A 17738-nucleotide genomic window follows, 5' to 3' on the forward strand; every position below is an offset into this window, starting at 1 on the left:
CTATGGATTGAAATTCCATGTGTAAAGGGGGGAAAGATAGTGACAAGAGTGTACTACCGTCTGCCTGGCTAGGATGAACAGACATAGAAATGTTATTGGACATTAGGGAGGCTAACAAACCGGGCAACACGATAATTATGGGTGATTTCAATTATCCTGATTTTGACTGGGTAAATGTAACATCAGGGCATACTAGGGAGGTAAAATTCCTTGAAGAAATGAAGGACTGCTTTATGGAGCAGCTGGTACAGGAGCCGACAAGAGAAGAAAAAGTTCTAGACCTAGTCCTTTGTGTAGCACGTGATCTGGTTCGGGAGGTAATGGTGATGGGGCTGCTTGATAACAGTGATCATAATATGATCAGATTTGATATTAGCTTTGAAGTACGTATAAACAGGAAATCCAATACGTTAGCATTTAACTTTCAAAAAGGAGACTATGATAAAATGAGAACAGTGAAAAAATAATTAGAGGAGCGGCTGTGAGGGTCAAAAATTTACATCAGGCGTGGATGCTGTTCAAAAATACCATCCTGGAAGCCCAGGCCAAATATATTCCGTGTATTAAAAAAGGAGGAAGGAAGACCAAACGACAGCTGGCATGGTTAAAAAGTGAGGTGAAGGAAGCTATTAGAGCTAAAAGAAAATCCTTCAGAAAATGGAAGGAACCAACTAAAAATAATAAGAAACAGCATAAGGAATGTCAAGTCAAATGCAAAGCGCTGATAAGTAAGGCAAATAAGGACTTTGAAAAAAAGATTGCGTTGGAGGCAAAAACGCATAGTAAATTTTTTTTTTAGGTATATTAAAAGCAAGAAGCTGGCAATAGAATCAGTTGGACCGCTAGATGACTGAGGACTAAAGGGGGCGATCAGGGAAGAGAAAGCCATAGCGGAGAGATTAAATGAATTCTTTGCTTCAGTCTTCACTGAAGAAGATTTGGGAGAGATACTGGTGCCAGAAATGGTATTCCAAGCTGATGAGTCAGAGAAACTGAATGAAATCTCTATAAACCTGGAGGATGGGGCAATTTGACAAATTAAAGAGTAGCAAATCTCCTGGACCGGATGGTATTCATCCCAGAGTACTGATAGAATTGAAAAATGAACTTGCGGAACTATTGCTAATAATATGTAATTTATCTTTAAAATCAAGCATGGTACCGGAAGATTGGAGAGTACCCAATGTAACACCGATATTTAAAAAAGGTTCCGGAGGGGATCCTGGAAATTATAGACTGGTGAGCCTGACGTCGGTGCCGGGCAAAATGGTAGAGACTATTATAAAGAACCAAATTACAGAGCATATTCATAAGCATAGATTAATGAGACAAAGTCAACATGGATTTAGTGAAGGGAAATCTTGCGTCACCAATCTATTACATTTCTTTGAAGGGGTGAACAAACATGTGGATAAAGGTGAGCCAGTTGATATTGTGTATCTGGATTTTCAGAAGGCGTTTGACAAAGTACCTCATGAAAGACTCCAGAGGAAATTGGAGAGTCATGGGATAGGAGATAAGTGTCCTATTGTGGATTAAAAACTGGATAAAGGATAGAAAACAGAGAGTAGGGTTAAATGGTCAGTATTCTCAATGGAGAAGGGTAGTTAGTGGGGTTTCTCAGGGCTCTGTGCTGGGACCGCTGCTTTTTAATTTATTTATAAATGATCTAGAAATGGGAGTAACTAGTGAGGTAATTAAATTTGCTGACGACACAAAGTTATTCAAAATTGTTAAATCGCAAGCGGATTGTGAAAAATTACAAGAGGACTGTACGAGACTGGGAGACTGGGCATCTAAATTGCAGATGACGTTTAATGTGAGCAAGTGCAAAGTGATGCATGTAGGTAAGAGGAATCTGAACTATAGCTACCTAATGCAAGGTTCCACGTTAGGAGTCACCGACCAAGAAAGGGATCTCTGTGTCGTTGTTGATGATACATTGAAAACCTCTGTTCAGTGTGCTGCGGCAGCAAAGAAAGCAAATAAAAAGTTATTATTATGGAAAAGAATGGAAAACAAAAGTAAGGTTGTTATAATGCCTTTGCATTGCTCCATGGTGTGACCGCACCTCAAATATTGTGTTCAATTCTGGTTGCTGCATCTCAAACAAGATATGGTGGAATTAGAAAAGGTACAGAGAAGGGTGACAAAAATGATAAAGGGGATGGGATGACTTCCCTGTGAGGAATGGCTGAAGCATCTAGGGCTCTTCAGCTTGGAGAAAAGAAGGCTGAGGGGAGATATGATAGAGGTCTATAAAATAATGAGTGGAGTGGAACAGGTAGACGTGAATCATTTGTTTACTCTTTCCAAAAATACTAGGACTAGGGGGCATGCGATGAAGCTATAAAGTAGTAAATTTAATACAAATCGGAGAAAATGTTTCTTCACTCAACGTGTAATTAAACTCTGGAATTTGTTGCCAGAGAATGTGGTAAAGGCAGTTAGCTTAGTGGGGTTTAAAAAAGTTCTGGACGGGTTCCTAAAGGAAAAGTGCATAGAACATTATTAAATTGACTTGGGGAAACCCCACTGCTTATTTTGGGGCTAAGCAGCATAAAATGAGTTGAACTTTTTCGGGATCTTGTTAGGTATTTGTGACCTGGATTGGCCACTGTTGGAAACAGGATGCTGGGCTTGATGGACCTTTGGTCTGTCCCAGTGTAGCAATACTTATGTACTTATGTTGTCCCCCTTCACAAAAACAGGGACAGGGAAGAAGTGGGAAACTACAGGTCGGTAAGCCTCAAATCGGTGGTAGAAAAAATAATGGAGTCGCTACTGAAGAAAAGGATAGTTAACTTTCCAGAAGCCAACGGGTTACAGGATCTGAGGCAACATGGCTTTACCAAAGGAAAATCCTGCCAAATGGATTGACTTCTTTGACTGGATGAGCAAAGAACTGGATAAAGGGCATGCGCTAAATGTAATCTTCTTGGTTTTCAGCAAAGCCTTTGATGTATTCCCTCATAGAAGACTAATGAATAAGCTGAGAGGACTGAACTTAGGACCCAACGTGTTAAAATGGATTGGAAACTGGTTGACTGACAAGCAATACAGGGTGGTGGTAAATGGAACCCACTAGGAGGAAAATAAAATGAGCAGTACAGTGCTTCAGGGGTCAGTACTGAGGCTGATTCTGTTTAATATATTTGTGAGAGATATTGCTGGAGTGTTATAAGGAAAAGTTTGTCTTTTTGTGGATGACACAAAGATGTATACTGCTTTGAGTGAATTCCCTCAAAAAGGCAGTAAATAAATCCTAATAAATAAATAAATAAAATTTAGCTGGCTGCAGTCAGCATTTCTTTTTATTACCACTGCTAGTGTAATGCCGAGATATTCAATGCTCCGTTTTTGAGAAATTCTGACAGAAGAGAACATTTCTTTGGGTAAGTGAACATTACCGTGCTCTGTACTTTGGTGATGTAAAGACTGAGATAAAAGAGAACTTGTAGGTTTAGTGATTTTTAAAAAATGATTAATTATTAACTAGGTTAAACAGTATAAAACCCTTTTCCCTAAAGATTTAAAACTTTAACTTTCTGCCAGCGGTTGAAACTTAACTGTTACAGTCGACAGCATTAACAGCATTGCCTAGTTCATTCTTCTTTCCCACTCGCCCTCCCTAGCATATCTCTTCATTTATGTCTTTATCTATGGTCAGTTATTCTAATTAGGATAACGAGAGGGATGTTTCTCATTGCAGAGTATTTTCATCTGAAAGTAATAGGCTTTAATAATTTTATACTTGATGACCAGCAAACACTAAATAAATCAGACAATATACCATACAGTTTTAAGGATTTTTATATTAGTCTTATATCCCTAATATCCCTTAACAAGCTTTTTTTTAATTCAAAAAGTTTTTATTCATTTTCAAATTCAAAATACAGAATTAGCAAAAATTGCAAATTACAAAGTACACAACAAAAACAAGTGACATATACGTTTACACAAATACTTTGAATAATGCTAAATTACCATTGAAGGCAAATATGTCCATATTAAAGTTAGTATAGAGTGTTATGATTAGGTTGTATTGTTGTAAGCTGTGCCCAAACTTTACAATATGATGATAGAGAGCTTGACTTCACTGCTGCCACTTTTTATATCTGGCTATTAAGCACACATTATTCCACTGCATATTATAGTCCAACTTAGATCCTTCCAACAATGACAAATCATTTTAAGAGCAATATGAAGCAAGATGCACACAATTTTAGCTTTATGATCACATAGGGGAGGGGTGATGGTGCCTGAGGATCTCAAGGCAACAAAATAATGCGACAAGGTGGTAGCCGCAGCCAAAAGGATGCTAGACTGCATAGAGAGGGGTATAACCAGTAGAAGAAAGGAGGTGTTGATGCCCCTGTACAAGTCATTGGTGAGGCGGAGTATTGTGTTCAGTTTTGGAGGCCGTATCTTGCTAAAGATGTAAAAAGGCTGGAAAGTGTTTTAAAGAAAAGCAACAAAAATGGTATGCAGTTTGTGTAGCATGACATACGAGGAGAGACTTGATGACCTGAACATGTATACCCATAAGTACATAAGTAATGCCACACTGGGAAAAGACCAAAGGGCCATCGAGCCCAGCATCCTGTCCATGACAGCGGCCAATCCAGGCCAAAAGCACCTGGTGAGCTTCCCAAACATACAAACATTCTATACAAGTTATTCCTTGAATTGTGGATTTTTCCCAAGTCCATTTAGTAGTGGTTTATGGACTTGTCCTTTAGGAAACCGTCTAACCCCTTTTTAAACTCTACTAAGCTAACCACCTTCACCACGTTCTCCAGCAACGAATTCCAGAGTTTAATTATGTGTTGGGTGAAGAAACGTTTCTCCGATTTGTTTTAAATTTACTACACTGTAGTTTCATCGCATGCCCCCTAGTCCTAGTATTTTTGGAAAGCGTGAACAGACGCTTCACATCCACCTGTTCCACTCCACTCAATATTTTATATACCTCTATCATGTCTCCCCTCAGCCGTCTCTTCTCCAAGCTGAAAAGTCCTAGCCTCCTTAGTCTTTCTTCCTAGGGAAGTCGTCCCATCCCCGCTATCATTTTAGTCGCCCTTCGCTGCACCTTTTCAAATTCTACTATATCTTTCTTGAGATGCTGCGACCAGAATTGAACACAGTACTCAAGGTGCGGTCGCACCATGGAGCGCTACAACGGCATTATAACATCCTCACACCTGTTTTACATACCTTTCCTAATAATACCCAACATTCTATTTGCTTTCCTAGCCGCAGCAGCACACTGAGCAGAAGGTTTCAGTGTATTATCGACGACGACACCCAGATCCCTTTCTTGGTCCGTAACTCCTAATGTGGAACCTTGCATGACATAGCTATAATTCAGGTTCTTTTTTCCCACATGCATCACCTTGCACTTGCTCACATTAAACGTCATCTGCCATCTAGCCGCCCAGTCTCCCAGTTTCGTAAGGTCCTTCTGTAATTTTTCACAATACTGTCGCGGAAAGAAGGAAAGGAGAAACAGCGGTAAGATACAGATGTTCAAATATTTGAAAGGTATTAAACCACAAACAAACCTTTTCCAGAGACAGGAAGGTGGTAGAACTACTAGTACTACTACTACTTATCATTTCTATAGTGCTACAAGGCATACGAAGCGCTGTACACCATACACAAATAAGACAGTCCCTTCTCAAAGAGCTTACAATCTAGATAAGACAGGTACACAGACAGAACAATTAAGGGTAAGGGAAAGGGAATAAAGAGGAGGACTAAACTAGAGGACATGAATTGAGGTTGAAGGGAGGCAGGCTCAAGAATAATGTTAGGAAGTAATTTTTTCTTGAGAGGGTGGTGGCTACTTGGAATGTCCTACCGTGGCAGGTGGTGGAGATGAAAACCATAAAGAAATTCAAAAGTGTGTGGGATAAATATGTAGGATGCCTGTTTAGAAGGAATTGATCCAAAGAAGCTTACCGGAGAATAGGTGACAACATTGGTAACTGGGAAGCAAAGCCAGTATGGGGCAGACTTCTATGGTCTTTGCCTTGATCGTGGCTGGATAGATTTGGATGGGCTGGAATGGAACTTATCAAGGTCTTCGTTAAAAACTTCAAAAGTTTTTGAACAAGGACAGTGCCAGGCAGACTTCTATGGTCTTTGCCCTGAAAATAGCATAGACAAATCAAGTTCAGGTATACATATGTTGTATCACCTCATACCTTATGTAATGAGTTTATCTCTTCGGGCAGACTGGATGGACCACACAGGTCTTTATCTGCTATGATCTACTATGTTACTACACTGCTTAGTCTATAAGGCAGTGCTCCTAACTCCAACAGTGCGTATCTCAAAAAGGGAAGTGGCTATGATAGGAGAATGGGTGTGTCAGGGGCATTCTGAAAATTTGCACTCATAGCTATAACTATAGAAAACTGAGTGCAGTGCACTTAAGTTGGGGAACAGCATTTACACCAAGTTTCATCAGGTGTAACTCTAATGCCCAAAGTTTTATTTATTTTAGATTTTGCTCACATTTTTTTGAGTAGTAGCTCAAGGTGAGTTACATTCAGGTACACTGGATATTTCTCTGTCCCAGGAAGGCTCACAATCTATGTTTGTACCTAAGGCAATGGAGGATTAAGTGATTTGTGTAAGATCACAAGGAGTAGCAGTGGGATTTGAACCAGCCAACTCTGGAGTTCAAGACCTGTGCTCTAACCACTAGGCTACTCCTCCTAATCTGTGATTAATCTACGATTAAGCACTATTCTATTACAGAATAGCGCTTAGTGCAGATTTTTTTAAAGGCATCTAATTTTGAGAAGCATTTATAGAATCTGGCCCGTTATATATTTTTTAAACACTATCTTCAACAGTTTTTTAAAAATGTATATTCAGCACTTTTGACCAGGGGCGTAGCAAGACTTCAGCAGTAGGGGGGTCTAGAGCCGAGGTGAGGGGGCACATTTTATCCCCCCCTTGCCGCCGCCGACCCCCCCCCCACCATTTCTGACACCTCCAACAACTTTGACCCCCCCGCCGACGACCCTCTCGACCCCCCGCCCGCCATCGCCGTCGCCTACCTTTGCTGACGGGGGACCCCAACCCCCGCCAGTCGAAGTCTTCTTCCTTCGTTTGGTTTCTCAGTCTGACGTCAGACGCACAGAAACAGAATGAAGCCCTGCAAGGCTTCGTTCTGTTTCAGTGAGTCTGACGTCCTGCAAGGACATTAGACTGAGAAACCAAACGAAGGAAGAAGACTTCGGCTGGCAGGGGTTGGGGTCCCCCGCCAGCAAAGGTAGCAGGCAGTGGGGTGGCGGCGGGAGGGGGGTTGAGAGGGTCACTGGCAGGGGGGTCCAGGGCCAAATCTACGGGGGCCCAGGCCCCTGTGCCCCATAGCAGCTACGCCCCTGCTTCTGACTGCCACATATAAGGGAATAATTCTGTAACTTTGCACCTCCATTTAGGCACCCTGAGACTGCATGGCAGGAGCATATTCCAATAGAACCTATGTACTGTTCTCAGCAAAGTATACTGTAGGCAAAGTATTGTGTAGCTTAAACAGTCAGCATAATCCATCCCCAAGCAGAAGCTTCACCTGTAGACTCTCAATTCTTAAGCAAATCTTCTCTATTGTAGTACTCAGAATAAACAAAGAAATTCCAAGTTACAGCTCAGTTGCTTGTAAAACAATTTTTTTTTTGTTACATTTGTACCCCTCGCTTTCCCACTCATGGCAGGCTCAATGTGGCTTACATATTGTATACAGGTACTTATTTGTACCTGGGGCAATGGAGGGTTAAGTGACTTGCCCAGAGTCACAAGGAGCTGCCTGTGCCTGAATTGTGGCCTTCTGCCCATAAAGTCTGTATCTAGCCACCTCAGAGGCAAGAAAATGGCCAGAACCTCAGCCCAGCTGAGAGGAAAAGCTGTAACACTCAAGGAAAATAAAGAAAAGAACTCAGATAAAATAAATGGAGAATGACTTGGGGAAAAGGTGAAAAATCTTGATGGAATTACAGTAGATCAAGGAGGGATCAGCCCCATAGAACAGCTACTGATCACCAAAGCATGCTAGGAAGAGTGGGCTGTCTCACACAGCCCACAGGGGCAGAGAGGAAGGGCTGGCCCTAGCTCAGAGCTAACAGCCAATAGGGAAAGCTCACAAGGAGTCAATAACAGGAACTGCAAACTATAGGAAAAACAGTACTAATACACACTGCTATCTATTACACAAACAATGCAATTAAATACAAATAATGTTCATTAAATATACATCACAATATACCCTGCCTCCATAAATATGGGGGCATAACAACCTAGGCATTTAGGTTCCATTATAGAATATTTGCATTATTTAATTTAGGCACACATTATAAATAGGCTCTTTCTCTGTTCATAGAGGGCTCACAATATGTTTTTGTACCTAAGACAATGGAAAGGGTTAAGTGACTTGACCAAGGTCACAAGGAGCTGCAGTGGGAACCAGGATACCAGGATCAAAGCCCACTGTACTACCCATTAGGCCACTCCTCCACACCCAGTAACATTTAGGTACTTGCACAAACCTTGTTGCTGGTGTAAGCTTGAATGCCTAAATACGGCAAGGATGCACATGACTTATTTCCCACTCATGCTCTGCCCATGTGTTTTCTCCCCTTATAAATACACACTATGTAAGATGTGCATTTTACAGAATAGCTCTTAGGCAGCATGCTGGCCTATATGTGGGTAAGTGTGTACCTACACATGCATATGTTAATACTCCACATTTGCATGTACAATGGACACTTAAATATTTGCATCCAAATTATAGAATTGCCCTTTAAACGTTGTTCCAGATCTAAAGTAACTGCCTGGGCTAGACAAGTAGCCCCGATGTTTAGCCAGCAACAGTCAGTGTTTTTAAAACCACTGACTGCTGCAGACAGTGTCTAACCTGTATATTCAATGTCATGCCAAGTCTAAGCAGCAGCTCTGAATTCCAGGTCAGTCACAGATCCAGTAGTTATTCGAGTGCCGGCTGATATTCAGTGCTGGTTCCTGCATAGCTAAAGGGGTAAAGTTAGCTGCCTGTTAGGTGATCCTACTTGCCTTGCTAGCTATACAGGCACCGACATTAATATCACCGGTGACCATATAATTGCCAGCTCCTCCCTGACTCCACCTATGTCCCACCCCGACGCTACGCGCACAGTCAGAGGGGATATTCAGAGGCACTGTGCAGTTAAGTGCAAGGCTTTTTTTGAGGGGGTACTTGGGGGTACTGAGTACTGGCACCTTTTCCATTGTCTGCTAAAATTGACCTATGGACCCCAAGTTTTAATGAAAGAGTTCAGGCTCTACACGCCAATTCTGCCTTGTTGTAAATTCTGTGACTGGTTACAGGGGGCCTGGCTATTGTGGGATGAGTCCCTCAGTGAAGGGTGACCTAGCATTTCAGTACTGGCACTTTTTTTGCTAGAAAAAATGCACTGGTTAAGTGTCACAAAATGGCCCACTGATTGGGGTTCAAGCAGGTAGAAGACTCCTCTGCCGTCTTAAACATCATGGAGGAGTAGCCTAGTGGTCAGAGCACCGATCTTGCAATCCAGAGGTGGCCAGTTCAAATCCTGCTGCTGCTCCTTGTGATCTTGGCCAAGTCACTTAACCATAGGCGCCCGGTATCAGAGGCTTGGGGAGGCTAAGCCTCCCCAGCCGAAGGATCGATGTCAATGACGTCAGTAGTTTCGCGCAATGCCGGTAATGCCCACACGACCCAGTTCCCCCCCCCCCCCCCCCCCGGGCGCGCCGCTTAGCTCAGCCGCAGCCAGGATCTGTTTAGGACCGACGACGCGACCACACGCCCATCCCATCATCAGCACAGTTGTCGAGTTTTGCCCGCCCGGGGCTCACCGTTCGGGCTCTCACGCCGGCGCGCCGCGGTCCTGTGCCTCTGCAGTGCTTCTTCGCCTCACCCTGCCTCTCGCCCTCAGGCAGCCAATCAGGAGTCAGCCTTCCCTACTACGAGTGCTTGCTGCCTCACTCCCGTCCCTCCGTATAGGCGGGAACGCGCGGGAGAGGCCTCACGTAGGGGAGAACAAGAAGAGAGACAGAGTGTCTGGTCTGGGACCCTTCAGTAAGTTGTTGAACAAAAATAATGCTCTAGTTAAATTGCTTTTTGTAAAATAACAGAACCAATTCAAATGTCATAGAAATCCATTTCTTAAAAATTCAATTATTTTTATTTTTTTAGACAAGGTTCCAGGAAGTGAAATACCAGAATATAAGCTGCAATGCAGAGGCCATGAAAGAACAATCAGCTTAGATTAAATAAAATTTATCACATTTCCAATTAATGGTATTTTTAGCCAAGCCTCAGTTCCACTGCCTTTCAAACTGTGGTCAGGGTGTTCACTAACAATTTACAGACATAATTCCTAGTATCTAACAGGAGGTGCACCCACAGAATCTAAAGGAAATCAGAACAAAGATGTTTGGAATAAACAGTTCCCTCCAGTCCCTAATGCTAGCCATAGTTCAGAGTTAACTGGCCATGGGACCTCCATGGAAGGCGGATTAAAAAAACAGAAAAGAGAGAGAGCGAGAGTGTGTGTGTGGGGGGGGGGGGGGGGGGTGGGGATAGGTAACAAATTATTTAAAAATTCCTGTTCCTTCATTTTTCCCCAGTAAAACGAGGATGTTGTAGACTGCTGAAAAGTTGCTTTTGGTCTAGCAAGAAACTACAAAACTTAAGTTACCTGTAAATTGCATGGTGGGGAAATAGCCCCACATCTGGATAACACAAGGAAGCTGTTTCTCTAATCCCAGCCTGCAGTCCAAATGAAATTATCTATGTAATTGAATTTTAGATATATTCTGATCACCCTTCCTTCCTGCAACCCAAATAAAATAAAACCTTTTTGATAGTGACTTAGCTTACTAAAATCTTTATTATTGAGTTTGCATGAGTTACAGTCATAGGAGCTTGAGCACCCCCAATATTGAGAATATTCCTTGTATGTGTCCAAGGAAAGATTATTTCCACTGGGCTTAGCACCCCCAAAATTTTTGAAAAGTTGCCTCCGATGGTTACAGTTCTTATTCTGAGGGCACGTCGCACATACGTTGGATTTGAGGAGGAGAGGTGCTGACTCTGAGGCAGGTTTAGTTTTATATTATTAGTCAAAATAAAAAAGAAATATTTTCTTTCATGCAGATCTCTTTTTTAAAAACATAGTTAAATGGGCTGTAAGCCCCTAATGCAGTCCATTGGTTTTCTTATATTTTGTTTGTGATGACTTATACTGTGCCAAAATTGAAATTTGAAAACTCTTATCTCTATGGTCGTTATTAAAAGAAACTCATTGTGAATACTATCCACCCAGTAGCTGTCTGAGCTTGAATACTAGTGATCCCAGACTTACTATCAAATTCAAAAGGAAATTGTGGCACGCCGCACGTTGGATTTCAGAAGAGGTGCTGACTCTGAGACAGGTTTTAGATTATAAGTCAAAATAAAAAATAAAATATTTTGTTTCATGCAGATCTCTTTTGTTTAAACATAACTAAATGGGCTATAAGCCCCTAATGCAGTCCATTGGTTTTCTTATATTTTTTTTGTGATGACTTATACTGTGCCAAAATTGAAATTTGAAAATTCTTCTCTATCTGGTCATTAATAAAAGGAGCTCATTGTGAATACTATCCACCCTAAAAGGATGTTTTGTGGCTGTACATGAGAATTGTGATATGATCCCTTGTTTCATATTGTTGACGGTCTGTGATGTTATCTGTATGGGTGGTATATTGGTGTATTAGGGTCTGCCCAGTGTAATATTTATGGTACAGTAAGGTTCTGAGTGTGTTTTTGCACAAATTTGTGCATAGTGTTTTGCAGTTGAGCGATTGTGGTTAGTATATGCTTTGAGCAACCACTTTATTCTTTGCCATATGATACATATCTAATATCTAAATTTAATAAATGGCATTAATTGTGGCTTTTATTTTTACTTATTTTTTTCTGACAATTATGAATGTAAGCTCCACCCCTGGCCCCACCCCTAACCCCGCCCCCTTTAGCCTCCCCAAACAGTTGGGCCACCGACCGCCTATGCACTTAACCCTCCATTGCCTCAGGTACAAACTTAGATTGTGAGCCCTCCTGGGACAGAGAAATATCCAGTGTACCTGAATGTAACTCACCTTGAGCTACTACTGAAAAAGGTGTGAGCAAAATCTCAATAAATAATACATAGTGGCTGAATATCACCACAAATTCTATAAATGGTGCTGGAAAAAATCACCATGGAGTGTTATCCTATAAATGGTGCACTGAATTGAGCACTGTTCATAGAATAGCACCAATTCCTGTGTCCAAAGTGGGATGCCTGGTGTAAATGCCGGTGCCCAGTTCTTGAAATTTGGGTACGAAAATGGTGCTATTCTATAACAATGCACTCAATTTTTTAAAGGCCCTGCCCCACTTCTGGCCGTGCCTCCTTTTGAGCTGTACACTACTGGATTTGAGCACCCGATGTTATAGAATAGAGTGCAGGAAGATGCGCGCACACAAATTACAAGTACTTCCAATTAACTTCAAAAATTGATTAACATCAATGTATTGCAAATTAATGGCTCATTAGCTAATTAATTTGTGCATGAATCTTTGATTCATGTGCAAAGTTTGGTATTCTTTTGGCAATATATCAACAGGAGTAACAAACTAAGGGCCCTGTTTACAAAGGCGTGCTGAAGTGACAAAAGGAAGTGGGAATGCAAACCAGGATTCCCAAGGACTGGACCACAGAAGTAGTGAAAGTAAAATACAGTTTATTAACTGCAAAAATGACTCGACACAACGTTGTGTTTCGGCCAAAAGGCCTACATCAGGAGTCTACAAAGAAAAATATAAGACAGAACATACATATGGTTTTAAACAGTAATTGGTGTCTGTCACTTGAGTTTCTCAGTGGGACTTCTTGAGTTCTCCACATCTGTGGATTCTCTCTTGGTTTACAAAGGCATGCACTAAACATTAGCAGGTGCTAACCATGCAGATGCCCATAATATTCCTATGGGTGTCCACACGGTTAGCATGCACTAATTTTTTGTGCACGCTAAAAATGCTAGTGTGCTTTTGTAAACAGGGCCCTAAAACTTGAGATAATGCCAAAAAATAAACCCCCTGTTTACTAAGCCTTGCTAGCAGCTTCCGTATGCTAATGCCGACACAGCCCATTCACTTTGAATAAGCTGTGTCAGCATTGCACTTAATCACATTAGTTTTAGCCAGCAACATACATATTCAATTCTGGTGCCCAGATGTGGCCTGGCATTCAATATCCAGGATTATAGCCAGCGGCAGACATAAAAACACTGACTGCCATCAGATGAATATTGGCTGGAACGTGTTTTAGCGAAAGGGCCGGGATGTGTTTTAGTTTGAGATCCTGTTTTATATGTTTTCAATTGTATATCACCTTGGATAGAACCTTTTGGATTGAGGAAGGTGATTAATAAGTTTGAATAAATAAATAATTCCCTGCCTGACCTATCCAAATCCTATGGGTGATGATGTCTCAGCTAGGTTAGAAGTTAGCATCAGAGCAGGAAACCATTTTCTCTCGGGCTTTCAGAGAGAGAAGGAATCATGTGGTAATTAGCTGAATAATTCTACAAAAACCTGCAGACATTTAGATGCTATAAAAAAATAGAAAAGAAAAATAATCTGCCAGAGGGCACACAGCACATCTGTTACAAGCAGAGAAAAGATGCATTCTTTCCAAGTTTGTATGGATTCCTAGTTTTTTTTGTAACAGTTGGTATTGAACATGGTTAAGGCATTGAAGGTGGGGGGGGGGGGGGGGGGAAGTGGCATTCATTGTGTCAGTTACTTTGCAAACTTTCTCTGGTTGTCAGAGATTCCTACATCTGCGGAGCAAGAAAAGCAGCAGCACTATCATGACCTACTGATCAAGAAGGGTATTTTTACTGACATGTGAAGCGTGTGCATGAGCTATATGAGAAGCAGGAAGCACCAGAATTTTTAAAAATGGTGGCCAGTCTAGTAAGAATGCTGGCTTCTCCTACATTCCAATGGCTTGATTTTGTGCGTTTTTCATGTGGACATTTTTTTTTGGAAAATGGAATATTAAGATAAACACAGATAGCACAAAAACATCTAGCGAGTGGCCATTAAGGAAAAAAAAAAAGATAGACATGTTACTGTTTCAAAAATGGCTGTCTGGCTATCCCCCCTGTTTACTAAGCCACACGGCAATGCTGACATAGCTTATTGAAAGTGAATGACTATGTTGCCATTAGCACACCACCAGCCGCTAACATGGCTTACTAAATAGGGGGGTATATTTGCTGTTCGGATTCTGGATGTTTTGAGCAAAATGTCCAAAGTCAGACTTAGGGGGTTGTTTACTAAAGCTTAGCTAGAGTTATCTGCAGCAGGGCCCATAGGAATAAAATGGGTCCAGCTGCAGATAACTCAAGCTATGCATTAGTAAACAGGGGGAGGGGGGTTAGACTACTGTAATGCAGCATATACAGAAAGCAAAGAAAGTACACTAAAATCATTGCAAACCGTCCAAAACACGGCGAGAGAGCAACCTCACTCCTTGAAATATTACACTGGCTCCCAATGAAGGCAAGACTACTTTTCAAAATAAGTACCCTCATCTACAAAATATTATTTGGAATGTTCTCAGAATATATGTTTGGCCTGATTAAACTATCCCCAAGAAATGCAAGCCTAGAAACCAGAGGATACCTACCTCGCTACCTACCAATCTACAAAACAATCTACATGGCCAGATTTAGCTACCTAGGCTCCAAATGGTTGAACGCAGTACCCAAGGCCATAAAAATCATCTCTAGTTATTTACAATTCAGAAAAGAACTGAAAACACACCTTTTCAAAAAATTCTATAACAACATAGACTGCAAATAATCTAAAACACCTCTAACTATAACGTCACTTAACTGTAAATTTATAACTGTAAAACTGTAACTTCACCTAATGGTAAGACTGTAACGTAAAATTGTAAGCCACTTTGAACTGAAACTTGCTTTTGGAAAATAGTGGGATAGAAGAATGTATAAATATCAAAAATACCCCTCCATATATCTGATCACTATTTTGTATAGTCATTGCTGCCTATATCTTTCAAAAAGGTCACACATTGAGCTGCAAGAGTTGCATGGGAAAGAAAAACACTTGCAGCAATTACAGTGCGTATTGCAGATCTCTTTTTTTTAAGCTGTATATGTGACCTTTTTGAACTCATACCTAACTGGGCAAAGACAGGGCTGCTTTTTATGCAGTCTTATCTGCCCTGTGAGGTATGTGGGCACTGTCACTAAATATTGCTGGTGACCGCATATCTTTTAACTCTGTCCCAACTCTGCCCACAGACCTCCCTGGCATTGTCCAGATTGTGCCAGGGTAGGCAGAGCTGATATTCAGTGGAGTTTCTGGTTAAATGCTGCTCAGTATTGGCAGATGGCCTGCTCCTGATGGTTTGAGCTGGAAACAGCCTCTCCTGTATGCTTAAACCATGCTGAATATCAATCCCTATATGATCTATAGTGTTGAAGACAAGAGGCATACCAAGAAGAACCACTGAATTAGAAGATCAAGCTATGATATATTTTTATTTATTTTGTTTTCAATGTACCTTTTTATGATGCATTGATTTTACTGTGTTAGTAAACTCCTTTGGGCTGGACTTGTATAAGAAAGGCAGTATAGAAGTGTAGCATAATATACACCACTTTGTTTTTGGAACATGATTTGTAAATTCACAAACAAATCAATAAATAACTGCTCACCTTCAATCTGCAAACACTAATACAGTTATGTTTCTGGGTGGCCAAAACTAGCTGGCACCAACCCAGTTCCACCAGAGTCTACGATATCACTCCATCTATGTTCTACTGATCTTTCTCTGTGATAGGCTTAGGGAAGGCAATTTTCAAAGTTATTTTAATGGGTAAAAATGTTTTCTACCTGAAGAAATAGACAATTTGAAAATTGTCTACCTGTGCACATGTAATGTGGAGGGGCATAATCAAACGGGGGCGCCTATCTCTTGGGACGGCCCCGGGAAGGGGCGGAGCCAACTGTATTATCGAACAAGATGGGCATCCATCTTTCATTTCGATAATACGGTTGGGGCCGGCCAAATCTCAACATTTAGGTCGACTGAAATGTTGAGATCGCCGGACTTAGCGATGGCCAGCCTCGGTTTTCGCCGATAATGGAAACCGAGGACGGCCATCTCAAAAAGGACCAAATCCAAGCCATTTGGTCGTGGGAGGAGCCAGCTTTCTTAGTGCACTGATCCCCCCCTGACATGCCAGGACACCAACCGGGCACCCTAGGGGGCACTGCAGTGGACTTCACAAATTGCTCCCAGGTGCATAGCTCCCTTACCTTGGGTGCTGAGCCCCCCAATCCCCCCCAAAACCCACTCCCCACAACTGTACAACAGTACCATAGCCCTTAAAGGGTAAAGGGGGGCACCTACATGTGGGTACAGTGGGTTTCGGGTGGGTTTGGAGGGCTCCCATTTACCACCACAAGTGTAACAGGTAGGGGGGATGGGCCTGGGTCTGCCTGCCTGAAGTTCACTGCAGTACCCGCTAAAATCTGCTCCAGGGACCTGCATAGTGCTGTGATGGAGCTGGGTATGACATTTGAGGCTGGCATAGAGGCTGGCAAAAAATGATTTAAAATTTTTTTTGGGGGGTGGGAAGGGGTTGGTGACCACTGGGAGAGTAAGGGGAGGTGATCCCCGATTCCCTCCGGTGGTCATCTGGTCAGTTCGGGCACCTTTTCAAGGCTTGGTCATGAACAAAAAGGGACCAAGTCGGCCAAATGCTCATCAGGGCCGCCCTTCTTTTTTCCATTATCGGCCGAGGATGGCCATCTCTTAACCGCGCCCCCGTCCCGCCTTCAGTACACTGCCGACACACCTCCTTGAACTTTGGCCAGCCCTGCAACGGAAAGCAGTTGAGGCCGGCCAAAATCAGCTTTCAATTATGCTGATTTGGCCGCCATTAGGAGAAGGGTGCCCATCTCCCGATTTGTGTTGGAAGATGGCTGCCCTTCTCCTTTGAAAATAAGCTGGATAGTAACATAGTAGATGATGGCAGAGAAAGACCTGTACGGTCCATCCAGTCTGCCCAACAAGATAAATTCTTATGTGCTACTTTATGTGTATACCTGACCTTGATTTGCATCTGCCATTTTCAGGGCACAGACCGTAGAAGTCTGCCCAGCACTAGCCCCGCCTCCCACCACCAGCTCTGCCACCCAATCTCCGCTAAGCTTCTGAGAATCCATAATGCTTTATTCCAAAATGTGCATCCAATTGCCTGCATTTTGTAGTAGTATTTGCAGAGTCAGGCTGGGGATTGAAACAATATGTACTTTTATATTTTTAAAAGTACAAAAAATGTGATTTACTGAAATAAATTATATAGCTTTATATGCAGTTCATTTCAATGAACCCTTTTTCACCTTTTTCTCTATATAGTATAAACCTATCTTTCCAATCTTTCTTTTTGAAAGCATATACATTTTTTGATTGTACTATATAAGGTACTCACAAAAGATGGAAGTGCAAATATCAGATGGAACATTTTCCTTAGGCATTCAAAGTGACAGTGCACACATATTTTCCCACTGAAAATTTATCGTAAGTCCATGTGTTAAGGAGGGAATTTAATAAATAGCACAAATAAAATTCAGC

This window comes from Microcaecilia unicolor, chromosome 2 (genome assembly GCF_901765095.1).
Source record: "Microcaecilia unicolor chromosome 2, aMicUni1.1, whole genome shotgun sequence".
NCBI lineage: Eukaryota > Metazoa > Chordata > Amphibia > Gymnophiona > Siphonopidae > Microcaecilia > Microcaecilia unicolor.